A 23,928-nucleotide genomic window follows, 5' to 3' on the forward strand; every position below is an offset into this window, starting at 1 on the left:
CTTGTTCCAGGCAGGCCGCCAGGGCCGCCTCAATCGCGCCAGCCGGGTGGCCCACACCGCATCGCGGCCGCCTCAGAGAGCGCGTGTCCAGCTCGCTAGCCGGGTCCTCGAGGGCGCCGCGCTCGCCACTCCCGGCATGCTCCGCAAGCCGAGCGCCCGCGCGGGAGGACCCACAGCCCGGGACCTGGGGCCCGCGACGGGGCCCCTTACCCAAGGTGCCCCGGGCGCTCATTTGCATGTCCCTCCGAAAGGTGAACCCAACAGGCCTCGCGGTTTAGCAGTCATAGCACCAAACGTGCGAGCCTGCTCAGTGGTTTCGCGACATCAGATTTTCCTAAACCTTCGGCGGTCGCTGGGAAGACGCGCAATCCAGTCACCATAAGTGAAAGAAGCGAGAAAGTCCCGTACCTTATATAGGCTGTGGGCGTAGAGGCTGTTGTGCTCGCTTCGGCAGCACATATACTAAAATTGGAACGATACAGAGAAGATTAGCATGGCCCCTGCGCAAGGATGACACGCAAATTCGTGAAGCGTTCCATATTTTGTGCCCTTTCCCACCGTCCGGACACCCTTTGTTCATCAGCTCCAAAGGAAAGGCTATGGGTCAGAAGCACAACGTCTAGCACTTAAGGCTGAAATTAAGTGATATTCACTATAGTGAAAATAGTGAAAATCATATGGTGATTTTTCACTATAAAAATATTCGTGTAAGGCAATGTATGAAATGTGAATGAAGCCGAGTTGTACACCTGGGAATTTATGTGCAAATATGTCGTTTCTACGTATCTTGGAAATGAGAAAATGTCAACTTGCATTTCCTTCATAGAACTTGAAAGTTCTGAAATCGCCTTATTTATGGTCTGTCTCCCTTAACAACACAAACTCCAGAGGCCCAGGTGGGTTTAGCTCTTATTCACTAAAGACTGACACATGAATCGCTCGATGAGTCCTTACCAAATCATTTCTAAATTATTAAGTCACTGAATTATTGCGAAGTTAATGAATCCTTGCTAAAGGAAGTAAGCAACAGCAGTGCACAAATCTTGGGCCTACTTTGTGACATTCTTTGGTCGTTTTAGACCGGAGTTCCTGCGCTCTCAGACTGAGCTACACAAAAGCAGGGACTGTTACCAAGGAGTGGTTATACCGGATGAGATCAATGTTGGCCGGTGTCTGTGGATCCTAGAGCTCCAGCACCAGTTGAAAACTGGCTAGAAGCAGCAAGCCCATTCTGATCTGCTTTCCTAAGAAGTCATTTTTATCTGACTTCTAAGGAGCACTCAAAATGCCGCTTTACCTAAATCGGGTGGATTCAGTGATGGGAAATGTAAGAGGAAAGTTAATTGCCCAAACCATAAGCAGATTTTAAGCAATAGTAACAAGCATTCGACTGCAGACAGCAAGATTATCTAGGTAATTTAATAATAGAAATGAGACAGGTCGGTCGCGGGCATGCCGGGAGGCCATTGAGCTAGAATCGACCCTGGGAGGAAGGAGTATCTATCTGGTGGGAGAACCTTGCAGGAGGCCTCAGAGCGGGCTTCCAGAGCTGCCTCTCAAACCCCACTGTTTTTTGTGTTAATCAGCAAAGGGGTCGGGACGGTGGGGAAAGACACAAAATATGGAACGCTTCACGAATTTGCGTGTCATCCTTGCGCAGGGGCCATGCTAATCTTCTCTGTATCGTTCCAATTTTAGTATATGTGCTGCCGAAGCGAGCACGGTTTTGTTTTCGCCCACAGCCTATATAAAGCACGGCGCCTCTCGACTCTTACACTTATAGTGACTGAACTGAGAGTCTTCCCGGCGATCGGCGAAGTTTAGGAAATTTGATGTCGAGCCCCACTCATGAGGCTCGCACATTTGGTGCTGTAGTCGCTAGACCGCGACGATCTGTCGGGTTCATCTGTCGGAGCGACATGCAAATAAGCGCCCGGGGCACCTTGGGTAAGTGGCCCCGTCGCGGATCCCAGGTCCAGGCCGTTGGGTCCTCCCGCTGGGGCGCTCGGCCCGCGGAGCATGCCGGGAGTGGCGAGCGCGGCGGACTGCGCTGCGCGCGGCGCCCTAGAGGACCCGGCGAGCGAGCGGAACCCGCGCGGTGCGTGAGGCGGCCGTGGTGCGGAGTGAGCCGCCCGGGTGGTGCCGCACTTCAGAGCACGTCGTTTCCCACTTAAACTTCCTTTGATGAGTACTTGGGAAAAAAAAAAGTAATCACCCAGCCATTATCACACCTCGAAGAGTTAAGGTAATTCCTTAATGTCACCTCATATTCACTCTACGTTCCAATTTCCTTGATTGTTTCCAAGATGCTTTTTATTGGTGGTTTGTCGTAAGGATCCAAACGAGGTTTCCGTCCTCCCACATGGTGTTTGGTTGCTATGCCTCTTAGGTCTCTATTAATCTCCTAAAGCCCCCTCTCCACTCCCGCCCTCCCCCCACCGCCATTTCTCTTCACGCTCTTGATTTGCTGGGGAAACCGGATACTTGCACCATGAAACGTCACATTTCTTTCATTTGGCTCATGTATTACTGATGATGTCGTTTAATTTGTTTCTCTATCCTCCATGTTTCTTGAAAGTTTGTAGTTAGATCTAAAGCCATAATTAGGTCCTGGTTTAATTTATTTCTTAAGCTTTAGAGGCCCATTGGTAGGGCGTATCCTTCCTATTGCATCTCAACATAAGGCAGGTAATGTCCGGCTGCACCAGTGGGTTCAGGTGAGGTCAGTAGCCTGATCCCTCCATTATCAAGTTTCCCATACATCTTTCACTTAATGATTTTAGAATACACTGATGAACGTTGCCCAGGTAGAGGGTCTGGCGGTCTGTTTGTTGGTTTGTTTTTAACCCTTGGCTCATGAGCTATAAGGGTGTAAACCCAAGGCCCTTGGTGTCCAACTTCTGTACCCCAAAGAAGAAACTGAGAATAAAAGACCAGGAAAAGAAATGAAGGAAGAGTGTCATTGGTCGTTCAGTCCTTTCTGTGGTTTGGTTACACGAGCTAACAAATTGCCTTTCTTGCTTAGGCTAGATTGGAGCCCAGTTTCTGTCTCCTCACTGCTAAGAGGCTCTTATGAAGCCAACAAGGGGTCTCTAGACACCACCTCCCTCACACAGTCTGCTTTTCTTTAGCTACTTTTCTTGGGTAGAATCGATTGGATAAGAAAAATAGCCCCACCCACCCATATCACTATTTGAAGGCAGGCTGTTTCTTTTCTGGATATCTTCTGAATGTTTTCTGTCAGGCTATATACATTTATTGAAGGCCTCACCCAGGAGGACAGTTGCTGGAGGTGTTCAAATTAACATCTTAGATGTCCTTACCCTGTTCTCTCCTTTCTGTTACACAGTTGTCTTTCCCCGCTCCCCCCCCACCCCCAAACTGTTGTGTTCTGCTCTTCTCCTGTTTCTTCTTTCTCTATCCTGTCCCTCCTCCCAGCTGCATCGAATACCTCACTAACTGAGCATATTTACCCAGTTCACCTTATGCCTTTGTAATCACCCTCACTACACATTTGCAGCATTGAAACCCTATTGGCTTCTGCCAAACTACAAAATATTTAAGATCCCATATTTAGATTTTGACAAAAACAATTCTTGTTCTTATCACCGGTTAAGTATGTGTAAGTCTCCAATTGCTTTTTTATGGAGAGATAGCGATCTTTAAACACATCTTTTGGAAGTCATATAGGAACGTTCTGAGGAAGGTGGCTTTTTAGTTAATCTTTTGTATCTTAAGATCTCACATGAGGAGTCTCAGTAGGCATTTTTTAACAAACAGACTTTAGAAAAGGTTGATTTAAAGGATTTTTGTCAACTTTTATCCAAGTTTTTAACAAGGAAAAAAAGCGTTTTATTTTTATATTCTGGAACATTTGGATTCTGTTACCAATAAATGCTGTCATAATAATTCTAACTATTTACATTAACAGTGGAATAAAACAATCATCTCTGTTTTCTTAGTGGTATGTAAAACTATGGTGCATCTTACAGTCAGTGGCATTATAGATCCAAAGAGATAGAAAATCTCATTTTTCAGAGAAGGAAACTGAGGCTGAGGTAAGTGTGTAGTGATTTCCCCGGGCAGTACTGGCACTGGTCCTACCATCTTCTGAGGCCAAATTCATTTCTCTTTCTTCTGTACCACCTGTAGTATTACTAGGTCATACTCTTTGCGATAGCTTAGAAAAGAATAAAGACTTAAAGCCTGTCATTTTACAGACACATTTCTGAGTCCTGCTCATTTTACTGCAACAACAGGATAGCACACACTGATAAGCAGAAAATCTATCTTATTCTTTTTCTTTTTATTCACAGAAAGGGAACATTCAGTGATGTGACTCAGTTGAAACAGGCAAAACCCACAAGTCATTTCCTCTTTAGGAATTTTGCTCTAATTAAAAAGAAGAGGAAGCTCAACCAGAATGCTCACATCCTCTTGAACAGGGAACAGATGAGTCACTTAGAACCACAGTATCAGTGACCAGCTTTACCTGGTGTGAAATTGGTGAACTTCAGCTGGGGAACAGAGGTTATCAACCTGGGCTGCAGTTTGTAATCATCATGAGAGCTTTTTTATAATTTTTTAAAATTAATTAATTAATTAATTATTATGACTGTGTTGGGTCTTCGTTTTTGCGCGAGGGCTTTCTCTAGTTGTGGCAAGTGGGAGCCACTCTTCATCGCGGTGCGCGGGCCTCTCACTGTTGCGGCTTCTCTTGTTGCGGAGCACAGGCTCCAGACGCGCAGGCTCAGTAATTGTGGCTCACGGGCCCAGCCGCTCCGCGCCATGTGGGATCCTCCCAGGCCAGGGCTCGAACCCGTGTCCCCTGCAGTGGCAGGCAGACTCTCAACCACTGCGCCACCAGGGAAGCCCCCATGAGAGCTTTTTAAAATATCAGTGCCAGAGCCCTCCCCTGAAGGTTCTGATTTATTGTTCTCCATTTCTCTGAGTCTCTCTACTGAAGAAGCTTGTTGGAGTTCCGCACTAGCCCCCTTCCTTTGCTATTCCTTCCCTTTTATGGCCATTCCCCCTTCCCTCATGTTGCACCCATTGACTCCCCAGGACACCTCCTAAATATCCCACCTAGAAAGAACTCCAAGGACCTTTGAGAACTTACTAGTCCTGGGTTTCATCTTTTCAGGGCTCTTCTGGCTAACCCCATAAACTAAAAGGTGATAGAGCAGTGTTTCCCAAACTTGCCTAGAGATAGATTCCCAGAGGATTGGCCAGTGCCAAGGCAAAGGATGATACAGCATATCTCCCAGATGACCTATCTGTGTCTTAAAGGCTACTTTTAGTGAAATGAGAAAGTCACTGTGGTAAGGCTAGTGTGAGATATTTTTGTGCATGGAGCCCTTTCATAGCAACCAGCTCCTTTAATTTGTAGTAGCAGATAATCTCACATTCTGTTTCACGGGGGGAGTGGAAAGGGGGAAGAGGGGAAAGCATGCACAAGAGACTTATCAGAGATGAGCTTCCTTAATTTCTTGTCCTTATTGCAGATTTACTTATATTCACATACATCCCCGTTTCTTCTGCTTTCATGGGAGAGGTGTCTCTTGTATGGGAAAAATTTGTGCCCAGGTGGACAACTGCATTATCTAGAATCTAGACAGTCCCCCAGGGTTATCTGATTAGGGTTATCTGATTCCAAATCTGTGGAAACTATCTTAAAACTCTGTAAATTGTAGATAACTGATAGCAACACAAAATAATTCTTGTTTATAGACATGCAAAATCTGTCCTGACCAGCAGAGGTTCAGTTGACTTCTCTCTACCACTGTGGAAGAAGCTTGTTTTGCTTCCATTTGCAGATTCATTTCAACATTCCTTTACTCTATATAAGTTTGTGGTTTTTGATTTCTCCTTTGAGCTGGTTACAATATCTACCTTGTTTCTTCATTGATTAATACATTCAATACAATCTTTAACACATGTTCATATTATATCTGTATGAGAGGCATGATTTTTACCTTTTTTTTTTCCAAATGTCTTTTAACAGTTTGGAGGTCTTCTACTGAGTTGCCCAATGGATTCACCTAACAATACTAGGTATAGTTCTGACCAGAGAAATGCAGCTCATGGGTTGCTTAACGCCCAGACACATCTTTTTTTTGGCTCTCAAAATGACAACAACTTCGCTTTACTCTCTGTTTTTCTAGTTTTAATATTGTTCTCTATTAATTTTGTGGTTTGTCTTTGTTTTGCTTACAGCAATGTCATTGCCCACTCTTGGTAGCAACGATTAGGAATTTGGTGTTATGTTCTGACCAGAACATGTGAATGGATTAATGATTTGTAGAGATCTTTTCTCTGTTGGGTGAGAGACAACAGAGAAACTAGTTTGTTAGTCTTGTTTGTTTGCTTATTCATTTATTTGGGCTCAAATAAGTTAAGAATGTTGTATTCCACCAAGAAGGAGAACAGCTCTTTGATATCTGAACCAGTAAATTTTTTGTGCTTTTGTGTTTACTCTTGACTCATGACTGAAATTTTAAAATTGAAACTATAAACTCTGTGTCTGTATGTCTATATGTCTATAATTCAGAAAGGTCTTTATGTCTCATTGTATGGATGTGTAACGCTTTCCTGAATCCAGATGGTATTATTAGATTATAAAATTTCCTAAATTAAAGAAGTCCTGTTCTGACTGACTTATGAGATAAATAAGTGCTTATTTAAATATAATATTCCTGTAATTCTCAGAAAATAAGGAAATGGAATTTCTGAGATTTAAAATGTGCCAGATTTTAAAACTATTTTAAAAGAAATCAGCTCAGAATCATTTAAAGAATTCAAGTGCACATAATTTAGGTAAATGCTTGGCAAACTAGACTTTTTTAATGGTAAGATCCTTGAGGCAGTGCATCAGGATGGGCTTCAGACATTTCTTTAACAGAAAGAAGGTCAGGCTCCTCTCCTGAGAGCAGAGCAGGAAGAAACAAAGATGAGAGCAGATACAGGTGTGCTTTCAGGGGTATGTATGGAGTGGGAAGATACAGGGAGATGCTTGATGGATTTCAAGTCTGATGGATTCTCTTTTTAAGAATCTAGGAGGTGAGGCAGCCTGCTGAGGATGAAGGGCTAGGTTTGGGTAGAAGGCCTGGGGAGGGTAGCAAAGGCTTAGGAAAGTATTTCACAAAGTGAAGGAGCTAAGTCACTGATGTACTTGGAGGCGATTTTCGTGGGTACATAGGCAGAGTTGTTTTTAAAAGTTTAATAGTTATGAGTTTATTTTAATGCAAAGGTTTTTTTTCATTTTAATAGTTTTGGTTTTAAATGTGTATTGGAAAAAAACAATTAGCACATCAAACCTAATATTTTATGGATATTACTTATAAAGCAAAAATGCTGTTTAAAAATTAAGTTAATTTGAAGAAAGGGCTTCAGTTACTATTACCTCAGGTGCTACTTTGATATGGCAAAAATCCCAAAGTTGGTACTCAAAAATTTGGGAAAGTTTGATTTAAATAAGATATCCAATAGGGCACTTGGGAAAAGAGGAGCACTGTGGGTGAAAAGACTGGTGAGTGGTGCTGAGACCCTAGCCACCTGAAATCACAGCTTTTAGCACTGGCTTAGACCGTAATTCTTCCCTGAGAAGCCCTCATGCTTTCATGGGGATGTTGCCGGTAACTCCTGAAAAAATAGGATTTGTCAGAATCAAGATAAGCAACATAAACTGGAGAGTAAAACAGTGCATTCTTTTTTTTTTTTTTTCTTTTTGGTTTAAAACAACCGATTTATTATTCTACAATTCTGGAGGTCATCAGAAGTCTGACATGGATCTCAATGAGCTAAATCTGTTGGCAGGGCTGACTTCTTTTCTGGAAGTTCTAGGGAAGAATCTGTTTCTTCACCTTTTCAGCTTCTAGAGGTCACCTGCATTTCATGGCCTGTGGCCCCTTCCATCTTCAAAGCCAGCAATGCCATCTGAGTCCTTCTGCTGCCATCTCTCTGATTCTCTCCTGCCTCCTTATTCTCCCAGTCGATTCTTGAATTCAGAAATTCCTGCCCATCTTGTTGGGCTTAATGCATATGGGAGAGTAGAGGACAACATATATAATTATGATAGGTCATAGCACAGTCATAAACTCTTGCTATGGAAACAGGTGAGAGTTGCTAACCAGGAGAGCTAGAGAAGATACTTTTGAGGTGACATTTCACCAGGTGGGCAGGGTTGATGAGAAGCCAAGGGAAGTCACAGCATAAAAGCTCCGAGGTGTGGAAGGGCATGATGAGTAGAGGGTGTATGAGATGATCCAGAAGGCCTGACTCAGATGAACTCTTCCCAGCCTTGATGGCTGAATGTTCTTCTAGTCACTAGAGCACTGCATTTTTACTCAAATTCTAAAACATCCTTTTTAAACTGTGATACCCTTTCTAGGAGGGCTAAGGCAGGAAGCTGTTATCATTGCTTGGGTTTATTTTTAACCCAATCTGTGGGTTAAAAATAACTGTGAATGTGGGTCCAGAATAGAGGAGGGAACTTTCCATAAGAGCAGCCAAGTATCTGGAACCTGTGGTTGCCTGTGTGGAGTGTTCTAAGGGGATGTCCTGGGAAAGCAGAGGCCACTGATTAATTAGGGAGGGAAATGAGCAGTTTCCCAGGTGGGCTGAGTCAGTGAGGACCATTCGCATATTCATTCATTAAATATCTGTGTCTAGTCTCATGAATGTAGGAAACTCATTTAGTGGTCCACCTAATCCTTTACTTTCTAGGTCTAATAAATTTCAGAACTCATCAGTGGAAGATAATGATGATGATGTTTTTATCGAACCTGTACAGCCTCCCAACCTTCTGCACGAGTGGCAGCTGATCAAAGAACCATAACATTTATATCATCAAAAAATTAGGAGCTACAATGAAATGATTCCAAAATTCTTCCTTCCTCAGAAGAATTGGCTTCTCAGAAGGGAAGTGTGAGACAATTGTCACTGGTGGTGAAGAGGACATGGAAACAAATCAAGGGAGAGAGAAAAATTCCTCCAATTTTATTGAATGGAGACCTCCTGAAACTAAAACTAGAACCCATGATGTGGATTTCTCCACTTCCGGTATTTCAAGAAGACCAAGACTGCAGTAGGACCTTTTAATCCTGGTAGAATGAATGTGGCAGGAGACTATTTCAAAATGTAGATTCTGCAACTCATCATAATCCTGATTCTTGGATCTCCCAGTCAGCATCATTTCCCTGTAATCAGAATCAGCCAGGGGTAGAGTCTGTATCACCAGTAGCCTTGCTTCCTAAACAGATTTTCCAGTCTTCTGCCCACTAAACCAGTTAAAGTCTCTTGCGCAAACTGCAAAAAAAGAAGGGATAGATTAATAAAAATAGCTGTGTCTTCTCTGATTTATCAATATTACATGTAATGCAAGTGTACATTTTTTTTATACTTGGGTATGTTTTTTCTAAACTTATACATGTTTACAGGTCAAGTAAGCTATCATTACTTCCATTTAATGCTTTGCTTATGAAAAATATAAATTTGTGTTTGACCAAATTAAATCCTTATTCTGATGTACTTTGTTTAATTAGTAATTATATCAGCTTAAAGATAAATTTCCAAGATCTAGGTAAGTTAAATCTTGGATTGGCATTAGATTGGGTTAATTAATGGAAAATCATTGGATACCTAGATCATTTGCAAGTAAGATCGAACACTAAAGTATTAATTATTAAGCATAATTTAAATTTTATATACCTTAGCTTCTTATTTTTATATACTACAGAAAAACTATATCTTTGGTTCATGTTAATGAACACGTTCATTTCTACCATTTTGAGAAGTTGTATATGGAATATTAGTGACTGTAGAAAGTTGTGTTATGTGAATTCATGAGCTCTGCTAGTCTGATAAAATGCTGGGGTGTGACAGTTCACATTATCCACGCCCCCAGTCTTCTATGCAAAATAGAAGTTATTTTGGTTAAAAGTTATAATTATTATAAATGGTTGAGACTACACTGAGAAGCAGTAGTTTCAGAGAATTATAACTGTGTACATGCTTCTGTGTTTTCAGGAAAAGACTAGTTTGTCCTAAAGCAGCAGCATGAAGTTTTTCATAATATTACCTTGTTTTTCTTTTAATCTCTCTAGTGTCTGTAATGAGGTCTCCTCTTTTGTTCCTGATGTTGGTAACTTGTGTTTTCTCTCCTATTTTCTTGATTTGTCTGGCTAGAATTTTATTAATTTTGTTGTATTTTGCCAAAAACTCCCACCAGTTTTGGTTTCATTTTTTTTCTATTGCTTGTTCATTTCTATGTTAATTTCTACTCTTTATTTCCTTCCTTATATTTACTTTAGCTTTAATATACACTTCTTTGTCTTGTTTCTTATAGTGGAAATTTGGATTATTAATTTTAGACCTTCTTTTCTAATAGAAGCATTTAAATTTGCTTCTAGGCAATTTTAGCTGCTGTAGCTGTACCCCACACATTCTTTAAAAAATTTTTAAAAATTTTATTTAAGTATAGTTGATTTACGATGTTGTGTTAATTTCTGCCGTACAGCAAAGTGACTCAGTTATACACATATATATTCTTTTTCATATTCTTCTCCATTATGGTTTATCACAGGGTATTATATATAGTTCCCTGCATTATACAGTAGTGTATATCCATACACTATACAAGTGTATGGATAATCCATGCAAGTTATTGTAATCCATACAAGTTATTGTTTATCCATACTATATATAGTAGTTTGCATCTGCTAATCCCAAACTCCCAATCCTTCCCTTCCCCACCCCGCTCCCCCCTGGGAACCATAAGTCTGTTCTCTTTGGCTGTGGGTCTGTTTTGTTTCATAGATTTGTTCATTTGTGTTGTATTTTAGATTCTACATATAAGTGATAACATATGCTATTTGTCTTTCTCTTTCTGACTTACTTCGCTTAGTATGATAATCTCTAGGTCCATCCATGTTGCTGAAGATGGCATTATTTCATTCTTTTTTATGGCTAATAGCCCATTGTATATATACACCACATCTTTATCCATTCATCTGTCGATGGACATTTAGGTTGTTTCTGTGTGTTGGCTATTGTAAATAGTGTTTCTGTGAACATAGTGGTGCATTTATCTTTTTGAATTATAGTTTTATCTGGGTATATGCCCAGGAGTGGGATTGCTGGATCATATGGCAACTCTATTTTTAGCTTTTTGAGGAACCTCCATACTGTTTTCCATAATGGCTGCATCAATTTACATTCCACTAACAGTGTAAGAGGGTTCCCTTTTCTCCACACCCTCTCCACCATTTATTATTTGTAGACTTTTTGATGATGGCCATTCTGATTGGTGTGAGGTGATACCTCACTGTAGTTTTAATTTGCATTTCTCTAATAATTAGTGATGATGAACATCTTTTCATGTACCTCTTGGCCATCTGTATGTATTCTTTGAAACAGTGTCTATCTTGGTCTTCTGCCCATTTTTCGATTGGGTTGTTTGTTTTTTTGTTACTGAGTTGTTTGAGCCGTTTGTATATTTTGGAAATTAAGCCCTATCAGTTGCATTGTTTGCAGATCTTTTCTTCCATTCTGTAGGTTGTCTTTTCATTTTGTTTATGGTTTCCTTTGCTGTGCAAGAGCTTGTAAGTTTGATTAGGTCCCAGTTGTTTTTTTTCGCTTTTATTTCTGTTGCTTTGGGAGACTGACCTGAGAAAACATTGCTACGATTTATGTCAGAGAATGTTTTGCCTATGTTTTCTTCTAGGTGCATTTATCTTTTTGAATTATAGTTTTGTGTCTATAAGACACATACAGTGTCTTATGGTGACATATGGTGTCATGTCATATTTAAGTCTTTAAGCCATTTTGAGTTCATTTTTTTGTATGATGGGAGTGTCCTAACTTCATTGATTTACATGTGGCTGTCCAACTTTTCCAACACCACTTGCTGAAGAGACTGTCTTTTCCCCATTGTATATTCTTGCCTCCTTTGTTGAAGATTAATTGACCATGGGTGTCTGGATTTATTTCTGGGCTCTCTATTCTGTTCCATTGATACCACACTGTTTTGATTACTGTAGCTTTCTAGTATTGTCTAAAGTCTGGGAGGGTTTTGCCTTCTGCTTTGTTCTTTTCCCTCAAGGATCGCTTTGGCAATTCTGGGTCTTTTATGGTTCCATATAAATTTTAAGATTATTTGTTCTAGTTCTATGAAAAATGTCATGTGTAATTTGATAGGGATCACATTAAATCTGTAGGTTGCTTTGGGTAGTATGGCCATTATAGCAATATTAATTCTTCCAATCCAAGAGTATGTTTACCCCACACATTTTAATGTGCTGTGTTTATATTTTCATTTAGTTAAAAATATTTACTTTACTTTTTATCTTTTTTTTCTTTGTCACATGGATCATTTAGATGCTTACTTTTAGTTTCCAAATATTTGGGGGGTTTTCTAGAAATCTTTGTATTGTTATTATTTTTCTTTTTTAATTTTTTTTTTTTTTAAAGATTGATTGATTGATTGCTATGTTGGGTCTTCGTTTCTGTGCTAGGGCTTTCTCTAGTTGCGGCAAGTGGGGGCCAATCTTCATCGCGTGCGCGGGCCTCTCACTATCGTGGCCTCTCTTGTTGCGGAGCACAGGCTCCAGACGCGCAGGCTCAGTAGTTGTGGCTCATGGGCCTAGTTGCTGCGCGGCATGTGGGATCTTCCCAGACCAGGGCGCGAACCCGTGTCCCCTGCATTAGCAGGCAGATTCTCAACCACTGCGCCACCAGGGAAGCCCTGTATTATTTTTTAATTTAACTCCCTTGAGGTATGGTTTCAGTTATTTTAAATTTATTGAGACTTGTTCTACAGCCCAGGTTCTATGCCTAGTGAATGTTCCATGTGGGCAGAAAAACAATGTGCAGTTTGGCTGGAGTGTTCTATAAATGTTAATAGGTCAAGTTAGTTGATAATGTTGTTCAAATCATGTATATCCTTGGGACTTCCCTGGTGGCGCAGTGGTTAAGAATCTGCCTGCCAATGCAGGGGACATGGTTTTGAGCCCCGATCCAGGAAGATCCCACATGCCGAGGAGCAACTAAGCCTGTGTGCCACAACTACTGAGCCCACATGCCACAACTACTGAAGCCCATGCGTCTAGAGCCCGTGCTGTGCAACAAGAGAAGCCACCGCAATGAGAAGCCCGCACACCACAACAAAGAGTAGCCCCCACTCACCACAACTAGAGAAAGCCTGCGTACAGCAACGAAGACCCAATGCGGCCAAAAATAAATAAATAAATAAATTAATGAATTAATTTAAAAAATGCTTTATAAAAAAAGAATCATATATATCCTTACTGATTTTTTGTACTTCTTCCATCAGTTATTGAGTGAGGACTGTTGAGGTCTCTAGCTATAATTATGGAGTTTTCTATTTGGTCTTTTAGTTCCAACAGTTTTTGCTTCATATATTTTGAAGCAAATGTTGTTGTTAGCTATATACACATTTAGGATTGCTATGTCTTCTTGAGGAATTGATCCTGTTATCATTGTGAAATGTTCCTCAGTGATCACAACTAGTAAAATTAATCTAGTGGATTTTTGTTGATTTATAGAAACATTTAAAATGGACACACAACTTGTGTTTTGTGAAAGCCACATCCCCTGTATCCTGCTTCAGTTTTTTCCATGGCATCTGTGTCCATCACACAATTTATTTGTTTGTTTTTTTCTATCTTCCCCCACTAGAATAAAACTTCCAAAGAGTAGGACTTCATTTGTTTTGCTCCCTGCTGTATCCCAACTACCTGTCACAAAGTCTGACCTCAATAAATACTTTCTGAATGAATTAATGTATAAAAAAGCTGCAACAGCTATGAGCAGATAATATTCCCATGACTCTATCCCATTTACTCCATGGTAAGAAGGCCTCTGCTCATACAGGGGCTATTTCAGAAATAACTTCTACACTCCAGTGTGCTCTCACACTGCCCTTCAGCACAACTAGTGCCACAAAACTGTGTTGCTTTGGGTTCTTAGGGTCTCAGGGAGACGTTAGTAAGATAATTCTTTGTTTTAATTTGCTCTTTGTATCTTTAGTCCCGAATCATTCCAGAATGGTGATTCCAGAATGACAGACACCCAGACTCTGCCCCCGACACCCTGGGCCTGTATTATGTGCCTCCAGTCACTCCTTCAGGAGGCCATTCAGGCCCTCATGTAAGATGGACTTTTGGGCCAGCCTCACTGCTTCCAGGAGTGGCTCTATATATCCCTGGATTGTAGGGTGAGTAGGAGTTTGGTTCTTATACCAAGACCCCAACTGTATAAAGCATTTACATTTCACATCTCCTTAGCCACACTGTGGTTTCACTTCCCCCACCGACTCTGTTCCTTCACGCAGCTGAAGGGTTTTGTTTTCCCAGGAAATTTAGGCTTCAAATTCACCAGGAAAACTGAGCCTACCCTGATTGAAATATTTGATAATGTAAACTGCAGATAAAACATCAGTCAAGTATTCCTCTCATATTTACTTCTGAAGAGAAAAAAAACCTTTTAAAATTAATTGTGTGTTTCGTGTATCATAAAAAGATCCCTGAGCCTGATGGTCAGAGTTCAAATCCCAGCTCCATCCCTTGGACATACACCTTCCTGTGAAGGGAGAAAATAATAGTGTCTGCTCTGCTCGCCTCTGGGGGTTGATGGAAGAATCTATGAGAAATGCTTGGGGAAGTGCCCTGTGCATTGCAAAGCTCTGCAGGTGTGTAAATTTCTGTCGTTGCCATGAGAAGCTTTTTCAACTTTAAGATTTGCGGTGATTGAATATTTTTTGCTCATTAATTCAAGAAGAGCATTTGGGTATTTGGATCAGAGGCCTTCACTACATCCTGAACGGCACCTGCCTGCAACTCTTAAACTGGGAGGAACACAACCCAATATCCATTGGCTGTTACCTTGGAAACTAGGACAATTTAAAAACACTGGAAAGGAAATACTGTAACTGGGAGGAAAAGCACACTTGGGGCCAATCACCTTTTTTCTTCCAAAGCTTAAAATATTAGACACCTGTGTAAACAATTCTTAATCATTTTTTTAAACCCATAAGTTATTGTTAAATACATGATGAAAATGAGAGACATAAGATCTTTTCTTACCTTGGGGAAGTTAAGACTTAAAAGTCCTACTACTTGTATCTACTGTGTACCTACTATTAGCCTATTGGTTTTTCTTACTGTCTAGGATGCTATCAGCAGGCTCAAGCTGTATTCTTGGTCATCTATAAGAGTCCCAATGTAATTATCTAGGACTTCAGAGGGAAAAAAACCATCCAAGCACCCAATAGACCTTTCTCCACAAACTCCCTCATCCTTGTGATAATGTATAATTCTGGTTCCTGCTAAGCTCACAAGCTTCTTTCTTTCTGTATCCTTCGTTGGCTACTCTTTGTGACCCATAACTGTTGAGACCCCCCCTGCCCCCTTCCCCCTATGCTTTAGTGCTTGGATCCTGCTTTCCTATTCAATAACTTTGGGTAAGCTCAGCCACTTGGAGTTTGGTCTATACATATCTTATCTCTGGTTCAATGGGGGACACTCCAATGCCCTCAGTACCTCCCTCCTCTAAATTCATTTAATCCCGATTCCTGGGATTGTGGTTCAGTAGGTCTGGAGGGGAGCCCTGAAATCTGCATTTTAATAGGCATACAGGGGATTCTGAAGCAGGGCTCTAAGGGCTACTGTTTGAGTGTCACTGTATTCAAATGCTGGCCTGATTTTTATCTTAGATCTTTATCTTTCATCTTAAATTTAATGAGCCTAAAAGTAACCTCCACGAATAGATACAGGTTTCTCTTGCCTGTCGTCATGCCTGCACCAGTTTTGTAAATGTAATCAGTGTAGTCTTTGTTCTTCCATCTTCTTTCCTCCTCCTCCTTCTCTTTCCTTTTTTTCTCAATCTTCCAGTCGTTCCCTGTCTGGTTGGCTCCTCCTCCCCAGTCTTCATTCACATTAAATCTCATTCTTAGGGCCACTCCTCTAAATCCCCATCCTCATCAACTCACGCATGGACTATCCAGGTCTTCTAGCCTCTCTCTTTCTGCTCTAATCCTTCTTTCACGTTTTCACTATGTCACTTAGCTATTCAAGAATAAGTAGTATTCCCTGTTTGCCATGTCAGAACTGAACTTCTCTCCCTAGTATTTTATGTTTTCCTCATTACTCCGAAATTATGTATTTTTATTTTCTGAACTAGTGCCTCAGTCCATTATTTAGACACAATTTCTTTTCTCTTGCCTTTGAATGTGTAGTCTCAAAATATATTCATTGCAAACTTCCATGGACATAGAATTTATTTGTTGGAGAGGAATTTTGATATACTGACTACATTATTATAAATTCCTTCCCATAGGCGAGGTCTAGAGAGGAAACCGAGTGGACTGGTGGACTGCTTGAATGAGAACGTTACATTCCTCTATTTTACGGCAGAGTTAAATTTCATTTTTGTGGTTTCCTTAGATTAAATGAATTTCTCTTGTGCAGTGAACTTTGAACTTTTAGAGGGAGTAGATTACCTTTTAATAGGTTGTCTATTGGTAAAATTTTCCTAAAGCTGTTCAGCCAAGATTTTAAGTCAATATATAGATTGTTTTGTACACCTCAAAAACTATTTTCTGTTCTGAGCAGCTGTATATTTGGTTAAACTGAATCTACTAAGACAAAGCTCTGACATGTTTTGAAAATTAGAAACAAGTACTCAGAAAATCAGGAGAGGTAGCTGGTCACTCTCATAACAGGTTTTTTTGTTCTTAATCCAGTGCTTTGATGTCTCTGGTACCCATGCAGAAGCTTATGTTGGAAACGGTTTAAGTACTTGATAAATCACAAATGTGTCTTTTCAGGGCACTTATCATTGAGGTTGGCCACTGTCCACCACCTTCAGAAAGACTTAACAGTTCTCAACCTCTTTTTTACCACAACATAACATCCCTAAGCGGTCCCCCTCTTTATGACAGTAACAGAGGTGTACTGAATTAGTTCTCAGAAGATCTCTCCTTTTCTCCTCTCTGGGTAACGTATTATTTGAAAAAGTTCCTCAGGTGGTTCTGAAACCCCCACCCATTCTGCATTGGGAGTCACAGCTTTCAGATCTCCTAATTGCTCCTTCTTTAATATAACTAAAATTTATTGGCTTGATTTATCAGTTTCTGAAAGATGTGTGGTGAAATTTGCCTCTGAATTTATAGTTGTGAAGAAGTTTTCATTGTAGTTCTATCACTTTTGCTTTATATATTTAGGTGCTTACAAGTTCAAGATTGTTTCATCTTCCTGGGGTGTTTTCTTTTTCTCCTTACGTAGTATACTAGTTTATCCCTGTTAGTATTGATGCATTACCTTTTATATTGTCTGATATTAATATTGCTATGTATTCTTTCTTTTGGTTAGTATTTGCTTGACATATCTTTATCCATTTCCTTATCTGCAAACCTTTGGTGAGATTTGTAAAAAGTATGTTTTCTGGTAAATAGCGTTATTTGAATCTTTAAAAATTGACTTGCTCTCATCCTATTTTTTAATAAATGGGTTTAATTCAGAGTTCAGCCATCTTTTCCTATAAAGGACCAGACAGTAAATATTTTTGGCTCTGTGACCCATATAGTCTCTGCCGTAACTACTCAGAAATAGCCACTGACAATACATAAATCAATGCACAGGGCCAGATTTGGCCTGCCAGGTGTAGTTTGCCAACCCCTGGGCTTAGTCCATTTACATTTTTGTGATTGATAATATACCTACATTATTTCTGTCAAATTATTTTATGTTTTCTGTTTACCATCTGTATGACTTAGGGTAGTGCCAGCTGAGGTTACAGATGAACCTGGAAACCTCAGTGGCTTAACATAATAGAAGTATATATTTTGTTATGTAAAAATCCAGTCAGTGGCACAGAGGGTATGGTCTCCCCCACACAGTCATTCAGGAATCGAGGTTTCTTCCATCTTGCGGTGCTGCCACTCCCAACATGTAGGTTCCAAGATCACCATAGAAAGGGAAAGAAAGGGTTAGGCTGCTTCTTAACCACATCAACCTGAAAGTTATTTATATCACTACTGCTCACATTTTGTTGATGAGGGCTAGTCATATGGTCCTACGTAGAAGCAAGAGGGGCCTGGGAAATGTAGTTCTTGGCCTGACAGCCACTTCCCAGCAGCAGTCCTCACTATGGTAGAGGATCACAGATCTTTGGCAGACATCTGGACACTTCTGCTGCAGCTACCCTTTTTCTTTGCCGCTTTCTTTTTTTCTTTTCTGCTTTCTGTGTGGTTGATTTTTTTTTTCTATTTTCCTTTATTCCCTTTGTTGCTTGCAATATATATGATGCATTACTTTTATTTTAGTGGTTGTCCTTACAGTTTTAACATATATACATAATTTTAACAATTTCTATAAAGCCTATGTTTATTCAGTATATCTCTTCTCTTCTGGATAAGAAAATAACTTCTTTGCTCCTCTCTTCCCCCTGTACCTACACTCCACATATCTTTCTTCATACTGCTGTCTAGGGTTTTATTTAAACCTAAAAAAAACCCCCAAATAGTTATTATTTTTATGGTTAAGGATTAAATATACAGTTATTATATTTTTATCAGTTTCTATATGCATTCTTCAGTTTTTTGTTTGTTATTTTCAGTGAGTCTCTGGGTAGTAAGCTCCCCTAGTCTATTATAACTGAATAGCTGGGAATAGGAAGGTAGATAATTATATTCTCGCAGTAGGTGGAAGATGTTACTCCTTTTTCTTTTGGCATTCATTGTTGCTATTGTTGCATCTATTGTCAGTCCAGTTGTCATTTCCTTCATAGGAATCTGTCTTCTTTTCTCTAGTAATTTTTACAATGTTTTGTAGTTTGATCACACACTATAGTTGTGGATTTATTTTCATTGATTCACCTTGCCTCCCAGAGTAAGTCTTCAAACTGTGGACTCATATTTCTTTGATTCTTGAAAATTATTAACCACCCCTTTGAATATTGCTTCTCTTCCATTAACTCTTGGCTCTTGAGGAATTGGTTAGATGTATTTTGAAGCTTCTCAATGTATTCTCCATGTCTCTTAACTGCTCTTTCATACCTTTTCTCTCCTCCTCAGTGGTTTTTTCTCAGCGTAATTTTTCAGTTTTCTAATCCTCTTTTGAGTGTGTACAGACTAGAGGTGATCTCATCTAAGTTTTTGTTTCTGTATTTATTATATTTTTCATCCACCTCTAATTTCATTTGCGCCTGTTTTTTGTTTCAGTTTTTAAATGAATGTTATTCCTTCCTTCTTCTCTGAGGATCCTGAAAATACAGAAACGCTTTTTAGGTTATTCTATTATTTTCATTGCATTTGTAATGTTGGCTGACTTCTGTTGGTTGTCTTTCTTTGTTGAGATTCTGACTTTCTCTTTCCCTCTCTCTTCACACATCCCTCCCTGAATGGTTGCCCAACCTCCCGGGACCCTTTTCCAGAACCAGGTGTTCTATGGGTGGTGAGACAGTGCTGCCCTGGGTGCTACTAAATAGGTCACAGGTCCAGTCCCTGCATTCATGCACAGCCTTGCTCAAGTCCTTGCTCAGGTCGACTCAATGTTACGACTGTGCTGGTTTCTTCCTCTCTCCCTAGGTTTGCACCTTCACAGGAGGTTTACCCTCAGGCAGCACCTGCAGTAGCTCCCCTGTCATGGGTGGGCAGGGGACACTGGTCCTGCCCTGATTTCCCACTTGAACCTGGCTCAGGGCACCTGCCATATGTGGAGCATCTCTAGTCGCCATGAATCCCCAAGAGCTGAAATCAGTAGGTTCTAAGGAGGTCATTATCTTGCTTTAGAGCCCACCTTTTTAATACCTTCTTTTTTTTTTTTTAACATCTTTATTGGAGTATAATTGCTTTACAACGGTGTGTTAGTTTCTGCTGTATAACAAAGTGAATCAGCTATATGTGTACATATATCCCCATATCCCCTCCCTCTTATGTCTCCCTCCCACCCTCCCTATCCCACCCCTCTAGGTGGTCACAAAGCACCAAGCTGATCTCCCTGTGCTATGTGGCTGCTTCCCACTAGCTATCTGTTTTACATTTGGTAGTGTATATATGTCCATGCCACTCTCTCACTTCATCCCAGCTTACCTTTCCCCCTCCCCGTGTCCTCAAGTCCATTCTCTACGTCTGTGTCTTTATTCCTGTCCTGCCCCTAGGTTCTTCAGAACCAGTTGTTTTTTTTAGATTCCATATATATGTGTTAGCATACGGTATTTGTTTTTCTCTTTCTGACTTACTTCACTCTGTATGGCAGTCTCTAGGTCCATCCACCTCACTACAAATAACTCAATTTCGTTTCTTTTTATGGCTGAGTAATATTCCATTGTATATATGTGCCACAATTCTTTATCCATTCATCTGTCGATGGACACTTAGGTTGCTTCCATGTCCTGGCTATTGTAAATAGAGCTGCAATGAACATTGCGGTACATGACTCTTTTTTTTTTTTTTTTTTAATTAATTTATTTATTTATTTATGGCTGTGTTGGGTCTTCGTTTCTGTGCGAGGGCTTTCTCCAGTTGCGGCAAGCGGGGGCCACTCTTCATCGCGATGCGCGGGCCTCTCACTATCGTGGCCTCTCTTGTTGTGGAGCACAGGCTCCAGACGCGCAGGCTCAGTAATTGTGGCTCATGGGCCTAGTTGCTCCGCAGCATGTGGGATCCTCCCAGACCAGGGCTCGAACCCGTGTCCCCTGCATTGGCAGGCAGATTCTCAACCACTGTGCCACCAGGGAAGCCCCCATGACTCTTTTTGAATTATGGTTTTCTCAGGGTATATGCCCAGGAGTGGGATTGCTGGGTTGTATGGTAGTTTTATTTTTAGTTTTTTAAGGAACCTCCATACTGTTCTCCATAGTGGCTGTATCAATTTACATTCCCACCAACAGTGCAAGAGGGTTCCCTTTTCTCCACACCCTCTCCAGCATTCATTGTTTGTAGATTTTTTGATGATGGCCATTCTGAGTGGTGTGAGGTGATACCTCATTGTAGTTTTGATTTGCATTTCTTTAATGATTAGTGATGTTGAGCATCCTTTCATGTGTTTGATGGCAATCTATATATCTTCTTTGCAGAAATGTCTGTTTAGGTCTTCTGCCCATTTTTGGATTGTGTTGTTTGTTTTTCTGATATTAAGCTGCATGAGCTGCTTGTAAATTTTGGAGATTAATCCTTTGCCAGTTACTTCATTTGCAAATATTTTCTCCCATTCTGAGGGTTGTCTTTTCGTCTTGTTTATGGTTTCCTTTGCTGTGCAAAAGCTTTTAAGGTTCATTAGGTCCCATTTGTTTATTTTTGTTTTTATTTCCATTTCTGTAGGAGGTGGGTCAAAAAGGATCTTGCTGTGATGTATGTCATAGAGTGTTCTGCCTCTGCTTTCCTCTAAGACTTGTATAGTGTCTGGCCTTACAGTTAGGTTTTTGATCCATTTTGAGTTTATTTTTGTGGATGGTGTTAGGGAGTGTTCTAATTTCATTCTTTTACATGTAGCTATCCAGTTTTCCCAGCACCACTTATTGAAGAGGCTGTCTTTTTTCCATTGTATATTCTTGCCTCCTTTATCAAAAATAAGGTGACCATATGTGTGTGGGTTTATCTCTGGGCTTTCTATCCTGCTCCATTGATCTATATTTCGGTTTTTGTGCCAGTACCATACTGTCTTGATTACTGTAGCTTTGTAGTATAGTCTGAAGTCCAGGAGCCTGATTCCTCCAGCTCTGTTTTTCTTTCTCAAGATTGCTTTGGCTATTCAGGGTCTTTTGTGTTTCCATCCAAATTGTGAAATTTTTTGTTCTAGTTCTGTTAAAATGCCATTGGTAGTTTGATAGGGATTGCATTGAATCTGTAGATTGCTTTGGGTAGTAGAGTCATTTTCACAATGTTGATTCTTCCAATCCAAGAACATGGTATATCTCTCCATCTATTTGTATCATCTTTAATTTCTTTCATCAGTGTCTTATAATTATCTGCATACAGGTCTTTTGTCTCCTTAGGTAGGTTTATTGCTAGGCATTTTATTCTTTTTGTTGCAATGGTAAATAGGAGTGTTTCCTTAATTGCTACTTTAGCAAATTCATTGATTAGCTCTAGTAGTTTTCTGGTAGAATCTAGGATTCTCTATGTATAGTACCATGTCATCTGCAAAAAGTGACAGTTTTACTTCTTCCTTTCTGATTTGGATTCCTTTTATTTCTTTTTCGTCTCTGAGTGCTGTGGCTAAAACTTCCAAAACTATGTTGAATAATAGTGGTGAGAGCAGACACCCTTGTCTTGTTCCTGATTTTAGGGGAAATGGTTTCAGTTTTTCCCCATTGAGAACGATGTTGGCTGTGGGTTTGTCATACATGGCCTTTATTATGTTGAGGTAAGTTCCCTCTATGCCTACTTTCTGGAGGGTTTTTATCATAAATGGGTGTTGAATTTTGTCAAAAGCTTTTTCTGCATCATTGACATGATCATATGGTTTTTCTCCTTCAGTCTGTTAATCTGGTTTATCACATTGATTGATTTGCGTATATTGAAGAATCCTTGCATTCCTGGGATAAACCAAACTTGGTCATAGTGTATGATCCTTTTAATGTACTGTTGGATCCTGTTTGCTACTATTTTGTTGAGGAGTTTTGCATCTATGTTCATCAGTGATATTGGTCTGTAGTTTTCTTTTTTTGTGACATCTTTGTCTGTTTTTGGTATCAGGGTGATGGTGGCCTTGTAGAATGAGTTTGGGAGTGTTCCTCCCTCTGCTATATTTCGGAAGAGTTTGAGAAGGATAGGTGTTAGCTCTTCTCTAAATGTTTGATAGAATTCGCCTGTGAAGCCATCTGCTCCTGGACTTTTGTTTGTTGGAGGATTTTTAATCACAGTCTCAATTTCAGTACTTGTGATTGGTCTGTTTATATTTTCTATTTCTTCCTGGTTCAGTCTTGGAAGGTTGTGCTTTTGTAAGAATTTGTCCATTTCTTCCAGGTTGTCCATTTCATTGGCATAGAGTTGCTTATAGTAATCTCTCATAATCGTTTGTATTTCTGCAGTGTCAGTTGTTACTTCTCCTTTTTTCATTTCTAATTCTATTAATTTGAGTCTTCCTTTTTTTCTTGATGAGTCTGGCTAATGGTTTATCAATTTTGTTTATGTTCTCAAAGAACCAGCTTTTAGTTTTATTGATCTTTGCTATCATTTCCTTCATTTCTTTTTCATTTATTTCTGATCTGATCTGTATGATTTCTTTCCATCTGCTAACTTTGGGGTTTTTTTCATTCTTCTTTCTCTAATGCTTTAGTTTAGGTTGTTTATTTGAGATGTTTCTTGTTTCTTGAGGTAGGATTGTATCACTATACACTTCCCTCTTAGAACTGCTTTTGCTGCATCCCATAGGTTTTGAGTCATCGTGTTTTCATTGTCATTTGTTTCTAGGTCTTTTTTGATTTCCTCTTTGATTTCTTCAGTGATCTCTTGGTTATTAAGTAGTGTATTGTTTAGCTTCCATGTGTTTGTATTTTTTACAGATCTTTTCCTGTAATTGATATCTAGTCTCATAGCATTGTGGTCGGAAAAGATACTTGATACGATTTCAGTTTTCTTAAATTTACCAAGGCTTGATTTGTGACCCAAGATATGATCTATCCTGGAGAATGTTCCATGAGCACTTGAGAAGAAAGTGTATTCTGTTGTTTGGGGATGGAATGTCCTATAAATATCAATTAAGTCCATGTTGTTTAATGTTATCATTTAAAGCTTGTGTTTCCTTATTTATTTTCATTTTGGATGATCTGTCCATTGGTGAAAGTGGGGTGTTAAGGTCCCCTGCTATGATTGTGTTACTCTCGATTTCCCCTTTTATGGTGGTTAGCATTTGCCTTATGTATTGAGGTGTTCCTATGTTGGGTGCATAAATATTTACAATTGTTATA

The 23,928-nt window shown here is 39.9% G+C and overlaps 1 protein-coding gene, 2 non-coding genes and 1 pseudogene across 10 annotated transcripts in view; 3 read left to right on the top strand and 1 right to left on the bottom strand.

Annotated features, from left to right (window-relative positions):
- Positions 1 to 438: 438 nt before the first annotated feature.
- LOC114237758 (U6 spliceosomal RNA) lies at positions 439 to 545 on the top strand. The gene has a single exon (XR_003623269.1). It is a non-coding gene; the product is annotated as a U6 spliceosomal RNA (small nuclear RNA).
- A 1,070-nt stretch (positions 546 to 1,615) lies between these two features.
- On the bottom strand, positions 1,616 to 1,722 carry LOC114237759 (U6 spliceosomal RNA). The gene has a single exon (XR_003623270.1). It is a non-coding gene; the product is annotated as a U6 spliceosomal RNA (small nuclear RNA).
- Positions 1,723 to 2,029: 307 nt separating this feature from the next.
- The window catches only part of AKAP6 (A-kinase anchoring protein 6), a 583,878-nt gene continuing 561,979 nt past the window's right edge, over positions 2,030 to 23,928 (top strand). For 7 of the 8 annotated variants that reach the window (XM_007180694.3, XM_007180696.3, XM_007180695.3 and 4 more), the window contains exon 1: positions 2,030 to 2,245. The gene's annotated coding sequence lies outside the window, so the exon portion shown is untranslated. Of the gene's footprint in view, positions 2,246 to 14,046; positions 14,234 to 23,928 lie in introns of all 8 variants that reach the window. The other variant, XM_057542788.1, reaches the window with a different exon arrangement.
- On the top strand, positions 8,675 to 9,376 carry LOC103000834 (zinc finger MYM-type protein 2-like; annotated as a pseudogene).

Source organism: Balaenoptera acutorostrata, chromosome 3 (assembly GCF_949987535.1).
Source record: "Balaenoptera acutorostrata chromosome 3, mBalAcu1.1, whole genome shotgun sequence".
Classification (NCBI taxonomy): domain Eukaryota; kingdom Metazoa; phylum Chordata; class Mammalia; order Artiodactyla; family Balaenopteridae; genus Balaenoptera; species Balaenoptera acutorostrata.